This window comes from Rhinopithecus roxellana, chromosome 3 (assembly GCF_007565055.1).
Source record: "Rhinopithecus roxellana isolate Shanxi Qingling chromosome 3, ASM756505v1, whole genome shotgun sequence".
In the NCBI taxonomy this organism is placed as follows: domain Eukaryota; kingdom Metazoa; phylum Chordata; class Mammalia; order Primates; family Cercopithecidae; genus Rhinopithecus; species Rhinopithecus roxellana.
This window is the reverse complement of record NC_044551.1, coordinates 153,857,637-153,872,807: the sequence shown is the minus strand read 5'-3', so window position 1 is coordinate 153,872,807 and position 15,171 is coordinate 153,857,637. Positions and strand designations below refer to the sequence as shown.

The following is a 15,171-nucleotide window of genomic DNA, read 5'->3' as shown; positions in this document are numbered from 1 at the left end:
TTTCTACAATAGATGTTGAGGCACTTCCTTGGAACCTCAGGATTTCGGGGTCCATGCTTTGAGGAGTATTGCCATTAAGCATCCTTCTCCACTGCCTTAAAACTGAGGGAAAAGTACTGTAGTTCACAAAAGACAGAAAGGTCCTGGAGTAGGGTCTTCTGATTCCCTGCATGCTTTGATCTTCATTTCTTGCAGCTTCTCTGGAGCCCCTGTTTTGTCCCCTTGTCACAAACCTTGTTAGAAATTGTTAGTCAAAATTCCTCATTTTGCAGATGGATAACAGAGGGAGTTGAAAGAGGGAGTTGTCAGAGCTAGCTATCCATGCATTCATTTATAAATATTTGTTGAGCACCTGTTATATCACGTCTTTTATTAGGTGCTTTATTAGGTATGGCTCTTGGCCTCACAAAGCATATAATCTGAATACGAATAATTATCAGCAACGTGATCGTGAGGTATAAGATACTACAGGGCACACAGTAGTTATACTTAAACTGAATGAAGGACAAGTAGAAAATAAACATCTGGAGAAAGCAGGGGAGGGCCATCTTCCAGGCAGAGGGAACAACCTGTGCAAAGGCCCAGAGATGGACAAGTCCTGAGCCTATGGGTAGGAGTTCCCTAGGGTGTAGAGAGTGAGACCAGAGGCGATTGGAAGCTGTGAAAATGAGAGTCTGATCATATGGGGTTCATCAGCCATGTTGAGGGGTTTGGACTTAACCCTGAAGGAGGTAGGGGGTGGTTTGAAGTGGGTAAAGCACAGTGGGGGATGAGGTGGCCTCTGGGGGCTTCCATGGCATTGAAGACCCAGCCTGTGTGCATGGCAGTTTGCAATCTAGCATCACTTACTGAGAATAAATGTGGATGCCTTTGCAGCATGATGCTTCAGCCCTCGGGGCAAGGAGATCAAGCCACAACGTGTGTGGTAAACAGATTAATTTGGTCAATAGTTTAATTCTGGCAGCAGCTGAATGACATTATATAGAATGCAGTGGCATTTCTACTGGAAATGTCTGCCATCATTTTCTTCATGACATGAGGAAATAAAGGCTTCCCAACTCCAGAATAAATTAGCATGAAAGATGTCCATCAATCTCCCTGTGAAGAATCACTGTGCTGCAGAATTGCTTTAACACAGAGGAGGAAGAGATGATAATTGAGCAGCAGGGTGTGCAACCCACTGATAGTCTTGTTTCAAAAACCCCACCTCTTTTCAGGGTTTAGGTTGGGTATGGATGTCCCTGTTGGGTTGTGGCCTTAGGTCAGCCCAACAGTCCAAGATCCAGGAGCCTGGTAAGGCTGGCTCCAAGTGGAAAGAAGGCTGCCTGCACCAGGAGACTTCGCTGAGGTGAGACCTCCTAGTGTCCTCGGGGGCTGGACTCCTTCTGGTTCTGAGCATCTCACAAGAAGCTTTTGTTTCCACATATTCCTTTCTCAGTTCTTGAAGTTGGCTTCTCTTTCTCCTTTCTTTAGTACAGTGGTCCTCAAAATGTGATTCCTGTACCAACAGTATTAGACATGTCAATTTTGCAGCTCCACCTCAGACATGCTGAATTAGCACCTCTGATGACAGAGTCTGAAACCTGTGTTTTCACAAGCCTTCCAGGTGATTCTAAAGGATGCTCAAGTGAAGAACCACTGCTACATCAAATGTGTCTGCTGAGCCATCGTGTGGCATGCCCTAGCATTTGGGAGTGCGGAAGGTCTAAGTTAGTGTTTCAGTATGGATGAACATGTTGGATCCATTTAGGGAAGGTTCTGTGAGGGGAAATAGTTGTAGGTAACACCTGAGTAGGCGTTGAGTGAAACTTGAAAGTTCTTTAATACTCATTAGTACCTAATGAAGACATTGATGACAATAGCTAACAATTTTGCATGTGTACCGTATGACAGTTACTTTGCCAAGCTTTGTAGACATTATCCTATTTTATTTCTACAGAAACCTCTATGAGGTAGTTGCATTTACTGTCTCCATTTTATAATGACTAAAAGTGAGGCTCAGAGCAGTTAATTAGTTCAAGATCATCCAACCAGAAAATGGTAGAGATGGAACCTGAGCCCAGGTCTGCACTTGGCCATTGAAGTCTAACTCTTGTCATGCTCTGCTCATGTACTGGCTTTTCTGGGGATGGCCCATTTCAGGAGCACCTGGGTTTCCTATGTGCGGCTCTTGGGCTGGCTTAGTGGATGTATTTCAATATAGAGTCCTGCAAAGAGATTGAGCATGAAGGGCTTTCATGCTCTTGGGGAGAACGGTACTTAATCTTCTCTCCAAGAGTAACTTTAGAAGCATAAACAGGAACCAAGAAAATGAAGTGAGCTATTTTACACTTGAAATGTACCACAAGTGAATGACTGTCTATTAAATTGGGCTGGACCTGTGCTTCCAGCCCCCTGTGATTGAAGCCATTAAAACATAGACCTGGAGTGCGGGAGGAAGCCTGGCTAATTGTCTTCCCAGGTCATTGTAGCAGCCTGTGAGAAGGACAAGGCTCCCGTGCTGCCTGCGAGTCTCCCTGGGGATTTTCTTCTTGTTATTAAACAGTTAGAAGTAACAATTTTTTTTTTAACTGGGAAGAGGAATCTGGCAGAGGCTTAGACACCTTCTTGAAGCCATGTGTATGAGGTTTCTGTTTTATTAAGTTCAATAGGGTTAGGTTCCGAATTTCAGCTTGCTACTTTCAGGTTGATCGGTGATGCTTTTTCAAGTTCCTCCCTGGTTGTGAAATCTGCATGTAGGTAGGTACTTTGGGAATCAGGTATGAAATGGCATTTTGATTTCACACCAGTTTCCTTACCCAGCTAACATTCTTTAAGGATTTCTGTTTGGCTGTTTTCTCCTTATGGACCCCAACTTTGGAGTCTGTACCTTGAAAGCATGTCACTTACTCCAAGGAAGAACCTGGCTAAATGTAAATTAAGTCACAACGTATGTGTATACCCTGCCTACATGGCAAGCAATCCTCTGTCTGTTGAGTGTCTCTCCATTTTCCAGATTTATATTGGAGACATCCGGTGATGGACTGTATTTCCCTATGATTTCTCCTTCCTAATAAACTTGTAGCCAAGTTCCAATAATATATTAAGCTGAGAGCTTTTCTTGTTAATTTCCCTGTAGAAAAGTTGTGGCAAAGCCACAGGGAGGCTGAACTTAACAAACAGTGCTGAGCTATGCTGTTCTTCTTTCCAAAGAAACAGCCTCTCCCTTGGAGAGTAAGTTTGTTTAGCATCTTTTATAATGTTAGAGTGTTGCAGGAAATTGGAAACTCTGTGGCATCATTAGTTAGGGGAAAAACACCTGAGAAGTAAACTTCATGAAATGACTCTTAACCATTCTCTTATTATTTAGTAGGTGCGTGCACTAAAGTGATTCCCACTTTTTCAGATTTAACTTTTTCATAAACTTTATTTTGTGTGTTATGAACTGATGCCCACAAATGACCTTTTTGTTCACTAGCTTATATTTTTTTCAGATGTTCCTGAGTAGACAGGGACCCTGGCAGGGCATGTCAACTAACATTTCATGTTTTTGGCAAGATCATTACCTTTGCTTGTACAAACTTACATGTTTGAGCAAGTTTTTGAACTTTTGGAATGTGTTTTTGCTCATTATTTTATCAACATGTGATCAAATGAGAATAATTTCATCTCATTGTTGAAAATATGTGTTGAAACCTGGGTCTCATAAAGGTGGAGATAACACTGGGAGTCATTAAGCATGCCCCAAATGGCGAATCATTAGTCTCAAATGGATGGACCCTGGAATTAAGACAGCCAACTACATATTCAATTGTGAGGAAAGAGAAAAATAAAGGGCACAAATGAAATGCTGAAAATGTGTCATCAAAGATGATATTTCAAAAGCTGAGTTATTAGGCATTTCATGCTGGTTTAATACATACAGAACAGACAGGGAACAGACAATCCCCCATAGATAGACCTGTTGTTTCATTGTCGTGCTTTTTACTTTACTTTTTTTTTTTTTTTTTTTTTTTTTTGCATGTTGTAGCACATTATGTATAGGGCTGCCTTGGATTATAGGGGCTACCCCTTTAATTTGTCATCAGAAGTTCATTTTTCTCACATCATGATTGGGAGAAAAGTGACAAATTAATTGATGGAAATGGTGGTCTCTTCCTGTTTCCATCCTCAGTCTCTTCCTGCCCAGTTGTTATCTCCTTTCCCTGCTTTATTTTTGCCATAGCATGGACATTTGTTGTTTATCATCTGTATGCCACCAGTAGACTCTTAGCTCCATAAGAGTAGGGAGTTTTGTCATTCTAGATCAGCGTGTCTCAACAGTTTTTTTCATTATCACTACCCTAAGAAGACTTTAGATTTTTTTTTCCTAGTTGCCTCTCCCCTTTCTGAAATTTAAAGCCACTAATATACTGTGTATCTGTTTAGATGTTATCTGTGTATCTATGCCTTATATGTAAAAAGAAGTGTAAGATTTTGTTTTCATCCCTCAAAAACCAGTTTTCACTCCCTTGAGGGACAGTGTGGCCCCCTTTGAGAAAGTACATTCTAGATCTAGTATCAGAAGGAGTACATGGAGCACAGTAGGTGCTCAATTAATTTGTGTTGAATTAATTTGACTTACCCAGGATGTCTGTCTTCATGAAAATGGTTAAACCCACACATAAATGATGTGCTTGCAGTTTTCAAGCATCTATTTTTAGAATTTCATTGTCTTTTTGTTTTTCTTTTTTCAGTAGAGGCCAAACAAATGTTGACTAACCACTTGACAGATATGTGAAGGGGGTCTCCCTCTTACAGTTGTATTAAATCCTTGCTCCTCTTTTAAGAGTCTGTGATTATCCAGGAGAGATAATGCTTTAATTGAGGGTCTTATTTAAATCTATAGATAATTATCCCTGATGATCTGTGTATACACAGAAAGCCAATGCACAAGTTTACTAAATGCGCTTATTAGCTGCTAGTGTTAGCCTTTGTTCCCACTTAAGATCTGATACTGAACCTGAACTGTTTGGTGATGGAGTCTCTGAGAGTATTTTGCTTGACCCCAGTAATGGCCCTACCCAAAGAGAGGTTCCCCCCACCTACTCTGAAGTAGGGGCGGGAATCAAATAGAAGCACTTAAACAGATATTCTTAGTATGCTCTGGATTTGCCCAGGCAGGCTGCGTGTTTTTAGATCTCTTGATACTCTGCAGCTCCTTTGTCCTCTCTCCTGATGGCCTGTGTATGTGACATGATAAAAGCCAGAGTTTTTAGTACATTAAATAAAACAAGAAAACTCAAGGCTACATGCTGTCCTGTGTGATGGGAATATTAATAAAAGCATGACAACTGGTGTGTTAAAGAAGCCAGACACCAGGAAGACCTTTTCAGATGGAGTCTGATCAAGGCTTTCTCATCAGACAGAAACAAACCCAATGCCTGAGCCTTGTGGAGGGTGGGTGCTGCTTCCCTGAGATGCCGTGGGAGGAATAACTGGTTGTGTACATTCCCAGAAGGAGTAGTATTCATTCATCATTTTCATCATTGCCTTGTTTTTCCATAGAAATGTTTCAGATGTTAATTTTCTTGGAAGAGAAGATTGACATTCACACTTACTTTTATTTCAACAATTAAAGAAAAATAATGAATATTCATGCCAAGAAAATGAATTTAGTTGCAGTCTAAACAGATATCATAATGAATGGTTCTGATAGTTGGATCGTCATGGCTGTAATAATACAGTTAAGTTCCTAAAGTTGGAATATATTGTCATCTCAGTCATTGACTGAAACTGAAAATATCTCATCGAATATGTACAAAAGTCTTGGTTATTAGGAATTTCATGCTGTTGTCGACACCCGGAGATGAGGCAACCTTCCTTATAACATATAAATCTGTTGAAGTTTTTATTTGCTTTGTTGGGACAGATTCCTTGAAACAAGACCTTTGTGTGTCATATATATTGCCTTGTAATAATTTTCGTTTTAGGGGGGTTAGGCATGCTGCATCTTCTAGCGCTTTTTTACAGCTGGATGCATGTGTCAGTTTCTGATATGGGCCTGGACTTTTATAACATGAAGCCATGTGCTTTTCTTAGTAACTATAACTCATTGGTCATTTACCTTAGGATGGACAGACATTTAAAAGATGGGATTTTTGGGAGGTGCTGAAATCAGACATTTGAAGTGGAAATTTCCAAGGCAACAGGCTATTTAGAGGAAACTTGTGAATCCTTTTAAAATTGGAATGCCTCCCTCATTTATGTTTCTACATAGATATTTGGGTTTTTATATTCCAGTTTTTCTCAAAGTGAGACACACCTGTTTAAGCAGATGTATTTCTGCTGGCCATGTTTCTGTGGCTATTGGCTTACTGTGGTGGAGTGTTAAATGAGTGATTCTAAGAATAATTGCAAAGATGCTTTGAAAACATGGATATAAAGTCAAACATCTTAATAAAAGTTGGGGGACTTTTTCACTAGACTTTCTTTTGAATGTTAACATTTTCTGCTCTGGAACTGCGTGTGTGCCCGAGAGAGGCTGAGGATTCAGTATGGAGACCAGCAACCTTCACTTATTCACTCTCTTACCTACCTATTTGCTGACACATCCTCTTGGTGACCATTTGCTCAATGCCTGCCTAGCAGTGATTCCTCTCTAAGGTGAAACAGATGACTGTGACTCAGTCCTTGCACTTCGTGTCCTTGCTGTTTAGAGAAGCCCAACAATTACACTAGAGGGCAGTGGAGTTCACAGTGGTTACTCAGACCTGGGTGATGTTGGCCAAATTATTACATACTATGTGATGTGGTTTGTTCCTCTGTAAAGTGGGGTTAAAATACAAACAACCTCACAGGGCTTCTTGAGGATTAAGTAATCTAAATCCATGTAAAGTACAGTGCCTTGCATGTGATAATACTTAGAAAATGATGATCCATTCATGGCTTCACAGCCAGTGCTATAGAGAGTGACTCAAAACGCATCCTGGGGGGCACTGCCAGTCAGGGTGACTCAAGTAAAAGGATTGGTTATGTGCATGCCCCCCAAAATGAGAGAAGGTTGTTCTCTTTTTCCACAGATTTAATCAAAACAGTGCTTTTGGAAATGAGGAGTTGTCAATATGGGATGTGGAGGACATGATTATTTTGAGGTTGTTTGGTTTTGTTCTGCACTGCTCTGTCTCTGTGCTCTCCATCTTCCTTCCTCTCAAACATGGGTTCTTGCTGCTCTATCTAGAAACACCACCCTCCTGGGTCAGGAGGTGCAATTGACTCCACTAGATGGAGGGTGTGGTGTCTAGATACCCTGGGCTATCCTTTCAGAATCTGCTTCTGGGGCAGATGGAGTACTGGGTGGGTTGCCCCGGGCTTAGAGTCTAGACCAAGAGAATCCTGAAGGCCATGGCTCTAGACAGGTTCACATTTTCTAATTACTTCTTCAGGACCTGCTCACTCTAAGGAGGCAAAGCAGCTCTAAAAGACACCATGGAGGCTCTATAAAATCATCATGTCTCTCCAGGAAAAATGGTCACCTAGGTTATCTTCAGTGAAGTAGACTAGGGACCCAGCCAGGGCCAAGACCTCAGTTTCCTAAGCACTCAACACAGCCTGGACAGACATACGTTCAATGAATACTTTGATCACGATGAGTTTTAGAACACTGGGCAAAGGCACTGTGCCAGCTATTGTTTCTCCACACATCTGTGTGTTTTCTGGCAATAAGGTATACTTTCTCACGAAATTTGACCTGGAGTTTTGTTTGGTGGTATTTTGAGCTTCTATTCATTTGGAGAAAAGAATCCATGATTCTTAATTGCTGTAATTTTACCTTCATGAATTCAGAAATGTGAGTCCTGGAATAGTGAATCCCCTTTTAGAAAGAAACATATTTGCAGCAAGGCCAATTCCTGCCTCATTAGGCCCATTCTAGAGGCAGAGATGTCTGGCTTTCCCTGAGGCAGACCCTGCTAAGTGTTGGGGCACTCTTACATTTTCCAACCCCTTTGCCTCCACTGAATTCCACCTCTCACAAGGAAGAGTTAACATTTAATGAAACGTCCGTTTGACACCCACTGCCAGAATCCTGCTTACTTACCACTCTGCAAATACTTTTAGATGAGTGATTTTTGTCATCTTAGCATCATTAATTCAGGTTCACACAAAGAGCACAGTATATTTGTGTAAACAGGCCACTGGACAAATTAAGAGGGTGATGCTAGCATTTCCTGTGTGCAGATTTGGCAGCCGTCATCTATTTGGAGAGATTCCAGGTGAGATCCTAGGGAAGAGAGATTTGTATAAAACAGGTTTCTTCTCATACGCCTCCTTAAGGTTCCCCCTTGCAGGGCTTACAATAAAAGAATGCCTTGGTGGGGACCCTGCATTTTGTCTGTCCCACTTCAGCCTGCTTGGAGCCAGCCTGGGCACTGTATTTTTCCTTGTTGATGATTTTCTTTCATATCACCATGCCGCCTCTGCCCAGGCACCTGGCAGCTAGTTACCTTTGGTGGTATTGTCTGATATGGTGGTCTGATGAGAAGGAGCTCCTCCTTGGGCAGGTTTGGGACCACCTGTGCTTGTTGTACACCTTACATGTAGGGGAAGAATCTGACTGGCTACTATAGGATTCAATTCTGGCAACTTGCTTTTGCTGTGTCTCAGGAATGAGACCAGTGGCTCATTTGTTTGATGTAGCTGAGTCATACAACTTGTCAATTTTCCCAGCAAAGCTTGAATAAAGTCTAGTCTTTCCAGAAGGATTAAATAAGTGGCATTGTTGTTCTTTTGCTTAATTCACAAGTTTTCTGAGATTCCAACTTCAAATATTTGTTATCTTGAAACAAAGTTAATTTCTCAGCTTTACAAATTGTTCACTTCAATCAGAACAAAGCAGGAATGCTGTTTTACAATGGCCGTTAATTGGATAACTTGTAATGTCCAAGACCCACGTGTTAGGGCTGGATTTAGAGCAGTCTCCTCTGGCACCTGGGAATGTGGTCATCTTTGGTATATCTTACATTATTTCTCTCTGGTCAGTTAGAAAAGGCACTGTCCTTTGCATAGGGAGATCTTACCATCAACCCATTAGACTGAAAGTCAAGAGACCAAGATTCTAGTTCCAACCCTGTCACTAACAAGCTGTGTTTCCTTAAACAAATTACACCCCTCTGATGGGATTCCGTTATCCCAGAGATGAAGATCAAGGATCAAGCTTCATCTTGAACTCTGATTAGTTAGAAATGGATTTGTGGTCACGAGTCAATGGGGAAGAATTCTGTAATTGATTAGCCATGTCTGCCTTAGGGGAGGAAAGAGTGAGTGCTGGCAATCTTGAGCTGGGTCTTGCCGAGTCTCCTTCACCTTCTGACCATCTATACCTATGTAGTAATATAGATGCGGTGAGGTTGGGTAAGTAAGATAATGCAGTATAATGGATAGGAGTAGGGTTGGAGCCACACAGCCTGATTTCTATTCTAGCTTATCACTTATTAACCATGATACCTTGGATATATTACTTAGGTTCTCAGAGCTATAATTTCCTCATCAGTAAAAGGAGAATGTTACAGTCCCTACCGCAAAAGATTGCTATGACTGAGTCAGGCGTTTTAAGTGCTTTGCATAGTAGATGATCAGTAAAAATGTTATCAAGCTGTTCTTACTAATATAAGAAGTACAGTGAGTACTTCCTTCTGTAACAGTGGCTGACTTTGCCAAGCAGTTTTTTATTTCAAACCACACTGTGATACCGACATGTGGATGTGGATGACAACCTCTAAGCAGCACAGAGGCATATTATGTTCCATCTCTGAAGAGGAAATCCCGTCTTTAGAATCAGAGCATTTGAGCTGGAAGCAATTGCAGAGTTCATGTTTTACAGATCGGAAACAGAGGCTGTGGTGGGGAAGGCTCTAGTCCAGTGTCCCTGGGTGGAGGCAAGGCAAAGTAGGGCCTGTTCTCAGACTCCAGCACATTCTTGAGCTCTGTCTCTTTCCCCTCGGCTTAGTGCTGCCCAGCCCAGGGGCCTCTGCAAGGAGAGGAGTTGCTGCTCGATGAGATGGTGCTCTCTCAGTGCTCCTACAACCATGGGCTCTGGGGAGTGATTTAGATAGAGGTAAAATGCTGCTTTGTCACTAGGAGCATGTTTATTTATTCATTATGTTTGAAAAGAGACTCCAGTACAGGAAAGAAATTCTTCAGTCAACTGAGTTTTGTTGTCTTTGTTGGTTTATCTTGATTCCTTGTGGCTTCTCATGGGCCTCCCTGTCTTGTTCTCTGTTCCCAGTGTCAAGTCTGAGCTCTCTACTCCCTTCTCCTGACCTAGACCTTCAGAAAATTGCCTCCTAACCCACCTCCTGCCTCTGGGCTCCTCTCCTTGTCCTCAAGCCTCCTAATTCCTGCCTTATGCCTGTTTTAAAGCATGACTTTTGCCCACTTCTTTCCATTGTGATTTCCTAGTTATCCTGAAAGTCAGCCAAAAGATCGCCTCTTTTATGCCTTTCCCAGTAATGGTTTCACAACACACCCCCCGACCCCTGATTCCTCCAGGTAGAGTTGGGTGGTATTTTATTCTCCCCTGCTCTCATTCTCTCATTTCATACTTGCTTATTTTACTAACATATTGCATGAGCCTTTTTTTTTCCCCTGACAAAGTCTCCTTCTGTTGCCCAGGCTAGAGTGCAGTAGTGTGATTTTGGCTCACTGCAGTCTCTGCCTCCCAGGTTCGAGCGATTCCCCCACCTCAGACTCCTGAGTATCTGGGACTACAGGCATGCACCACCATACTTGGCTAATTTTTATATTTTCAGTAGAGATGGGGTTTTACCATGTTGGCCAGGCTGGTCTCGAACTCGTGACCTCAGGTGATCCACCCACCCTGGCCTTCCAAAATGCTGAGATTAGAGGCACGGGCCACCACTCCTGGCCTTATTGCATGATCCTTGAAAGAAATATTGCTATGTTATACAATTTTTATTTGCTATCACTAGCATAATAGCTGCCCTGGGTGAGCATTTTATAAATGTTTGGATGTTGAGCCATAACAACTGTTTGTTGCATGCTTTCTATGGGCCCAGTGCTCTGCAGGGCCATATACAAGCATCTCATTTGATTATCTTGAGACCCCTGCTTAAGATAGCCTTCACCTGCTGAATGTGTTGCCCATTCTGTCTGAGTCCCTCCTGTCATTTAGGGTCTACCTCAGTGCCCCCTTTCCCTGCCATGCCATGGATTGCCTGGTCATCCTCACTCACTCCAGAACTCATGTCATAGGGAGCGTTACATGATGAGCCATCCTTTCATTGTACATTTGGTATGCCCCCTGGATCATTTGCTCTATAAAAGATGGGCCAGGCTTTGACTTTGAACCTGGATGGAACCACAGTTCTGCCACAGTTTGACCTTGGGCCAGCCACTTATCTCTTTAAACCCTAGTTTCTTTATCTCTAGAATAGGTAGTTACATGGTCCTAAGAACTTTAGCATAGAATCTGAGGATTAACCTCTGAAATGAACCCTTACGCATCAGATCAAAAATGTGCAGTTATCCTAAAGATATCTTGTGGTTCCTGAATCTACAAAATTTGGCAAACTCAGAGCTTTACCAAAACTTTCTACCACAAACTGCTCACGGTAGGGGAACATGAACCCTATTGCTGGGAGGTTTGGGGTATGGCCTGAAGCAATCTTTCATAAACCTTAAATTTCTTTGAAGTCTTAGATTTCATCTTAAAAACTCATACACATTTTGAATTCTACTTCTTAACATATCTGTGTTTATTTTGGTATGAAAAATGTGTAAAATTATCATCCAGTAAAATTTACATTCCAGGAAGGTGCTGTCATCACAACTGTTCTAATTCTCACTGAAGACGAGACATTTTAGTGCCGTGGCTTTTCTGAAAGTGCTGTGGTTCCATCCAGGTTCAAAGCTTAGTTGATGTAAGTCTTCTCTAGATGGGAGGGCAGAATCTGACGACAGGGACCCGGTAGAGCACAGTTCTTCCTTTCCTGGTCTGAAGGCCAGACCTGTGTAAAGGGTGATTTCACCAAGTGGGTGAGACTGCCTAGAAGACATTTTACCTCATTGCCCGGGTGCAAACCAGATTCTTAACATTAATTTGGAAGGAATATACCTGTTTTCTTTATTTTTAAATTTTATTTTTATTTATTTTATTTTATTTTATTTATTATACTTTAAGTTCTAGGGTACATGTGCATAACGTGCAGGTTTGTTACATATGTATACTTGTGCCATGTTGGTGTGCTGCACCCATCAACTCGTCAGCACCCATCAAGTCATCATTTATATCATGTATAACTCCCCAGTGCAATCCCTCCCCCCTGCCCCCTCCCCATGATAGGGCCCAGTGTGTGATGTTCCCCTTCCCGAGTCCAAGTTTCCTCATTGTTCAGCTCCCACCTATGAGTGAGAACATGCGGTGTTTGGTTTTCTCTTCTTGTGATAGTTTGCTAAGAATGATGGTTTCCAGCTGCATCCATGTCCCTACAAAGGACGCAAACTCATCCTTTTTTATGGCTGCATAGTATTCCATGGTGTATATGTGCCACATTTTCTTAATCCAGTCTGTCACAGATGGACATTTGGGTTGATTCCAAGTCTTTGCTATTGTGAATAGTGCCGCAATAAACATACGTGTGCATGTGTCTTTGTAGTAGAATAATTTATAATCCTTTGGGTATATACCCAGTAGTGGGATGGCTGGGTCATATGGTACATCTAGTTCTAGATCCTTGAGGAATCGCCATACTGTTTTCCATAATGGTTGAACTAGTTTACAATCCCACCAACAGTGTAAAAGTGTTCCTATTTCTCCACATCCTCTCCAACACCTGTTGTTTCCTGATTTTTTAATGATTGCCATTCTAACTGGTGTGAGATGGTATCTCATTGTGGTTTTGATTTGCATTTCTCTGATGGCCAGTGATGATGAGCATTTTTTCATGTGTCTGTTGGCTGTATGAATGTCTTCTTTTGAGAAATGTCTGTTCATATCCTTTCCCCACTTTTTGATGGGGTTGTTTTTTTTTGTATATTTGTTTGAGTTCTTTGTAGGTTCTGGATATTAGCCCTTTGTCAGATAAGTAGGTTGCAAAAATTTTCTCCCATTCTGTAGGTTGCCTGTTCACCTGTTTTCTATAGAGGTAAAAAAACATCATTCTTGTATTTCTTAGATGTGAAAACCTATAGAAAGTTTGGTTCTTGGCACATAGTAAGTGTTCAGAAATATTGTTTTCTCCAATTGAAACTATAGACCCTGCCACCTACCCACCCACACTAGCCAATATTTATCCAGTATCTTTTGTGGGCAAGACTTTATCTTTCATTTATTGAGTCACAGTGTGTGTGTGTGCTTAGGACATGGTATGCCTTTGGTCTGCACCTAATTAAGGAGTGAATATTAACTTTTCCCTTGTAATGGTTATATTGAGCTTTTGCTTAAAATAATTGGGGGTAGGACTTGTGAATTAAAAAATTTGCATAGGAGTGGAATATTTCTACAACAAACTGATCATGATGTAATATATTCTAAATTCTGCCTCATGTCATCTCTACTCATTCAGGTACTTTCTTTAAAATTCAGCTCAAATATAGTTTCCTGACCATGTGAGGCCCCACTATCTCTTGCTCATTCCCCCTTATCTCTTCTCATTTGTATCCTGACACTGGCACATGGTATGTGAGGTATTGTTTCTGTTTATCTTTTCATGCCTGTGTCTTATTATTTATCCCAATTGGTTTGAAGGTATAGACCACAGCTACTAATACATGCTTATTCAATCAGTCATCTGACATCATTGTTGTTGTTGAGTGATGGCAATGTGCCGCAAGTCTGCTTGGCTGTAGAGAAATACTGGTGAAGCAGATAAATATGATCCTTTCTTTCTAAATGAATGATGGAGCCACATGCTTCTGCAAGGGAGGATTCAGCCCTGTAGAAGTGACATCACTTTCTGGTGTCAGGATTTGTTGTTGTTGTTATTATTATGCTTTAAGTTCTAGGGTACATGTGCATAATGTGCAGGTTTGTTACATATGTATACTTGTGCCATGTTGGTGTGCTGCACCCATCAACTCATCAGCACCCATCAACTCGTCATTTACATCAGGTATAACTCCGAGTGCAATCCCTCCCCCCTCCCCCCTCCCCATAATAGGCCCCGGTGTGTGATGTTCCCCTTCCCGAGTCCAAGTGATCTCATTGTTCAGTTCCCACCTATGAGTGAGAACATGCGGTGTTTGGTTTTCTGTTCTTGCGATAGTTTGCTGAGAATGATGGTTTCCAGCTGCATCCACGTCCCTACAAAGGGATGGTTTTTTTTATTGTGCCTTGGCAGTGGTACTCTCGGGAGGTGGGCTGTGTATTTGATTCAGACAAACTTGGGTTTCAATTCTGGCTGCACCACTTGCCAACTCTGTGACTTTGGCCAACATATATCTCTCCTCCAAGCTTCAGTTTTTTTTTCATTTGCAAAATAGAAATTAAAATAATCTCTTTTTTATAGGTTGGGGAGATAAGTTGAGATAGTACAATGTCTAGTTCATAGCAATAAGTAACAGTAATTTTGTTAACTATTTACTGTCATTTGGAAATATTTTCACTCTTATTATGTGTTTGATCCTGGACTAGGTATTATGCTAAGTATTAAGGAATATTTTGATGACAAAGGTCATTGCACTTGAGTTTTGGTTGCAGTTTTCTTTGGTCTAAGTTTCCTAGTGTTGGTATAAATTAAATGCAGACATGAACAGATGCACATTGGTTTTGTTGTTGTTGTTTTTGGCAGAACTTCTATTGACACTGTTCTTGCTTCAAGAGCACAATGAATTAAAATGATGAGACCAGGGCAAGATTTGGTTCCAGGGCCTTGCTGTATACAACAGATCATTATCTGTTGTGGCAGGAAGGTCATTATCAACACAGTAATAACCATTCTCCCAGGTGTGTGCGTGCTGTGCCCTTCTATTGGAGTCTCACTCAAACTCCAAGAAGGAGGTATTGTTCCCCTCTTTCACAGATAGGGAACTAGAGGCTCATTAAGATACTGAATTAGCTTGGAGCATGTGGTCATTGAGTGGTGAAGACAGGACTAGAACCAGGTCTCCAGATTCCTAATCTAGTGCTCTTGTGAGCATGGTGGTTAGAGACAGACCCTAGCCTTGTCACCCACTTGTGTAATGTGACTTGAGTTT

The 15,171-nt window shown here is 41.5% G+C and overlaps 1 protein-coding gene across 2 annotated transcripts in view; it reads left to right on the top strand.

Annotated features, from left to right (window-relative positions):
• SPOCK1 (SPARC (osteonectin), cwcv and kazal like domains proteoglycan 1) overlaps positions 1-15,171 on the top strand; it is a 542,199-nt gene that overhangs the window by 265,553 nt on the left and 261,475 nt on the right. The window lies entirely within an intron of this gene.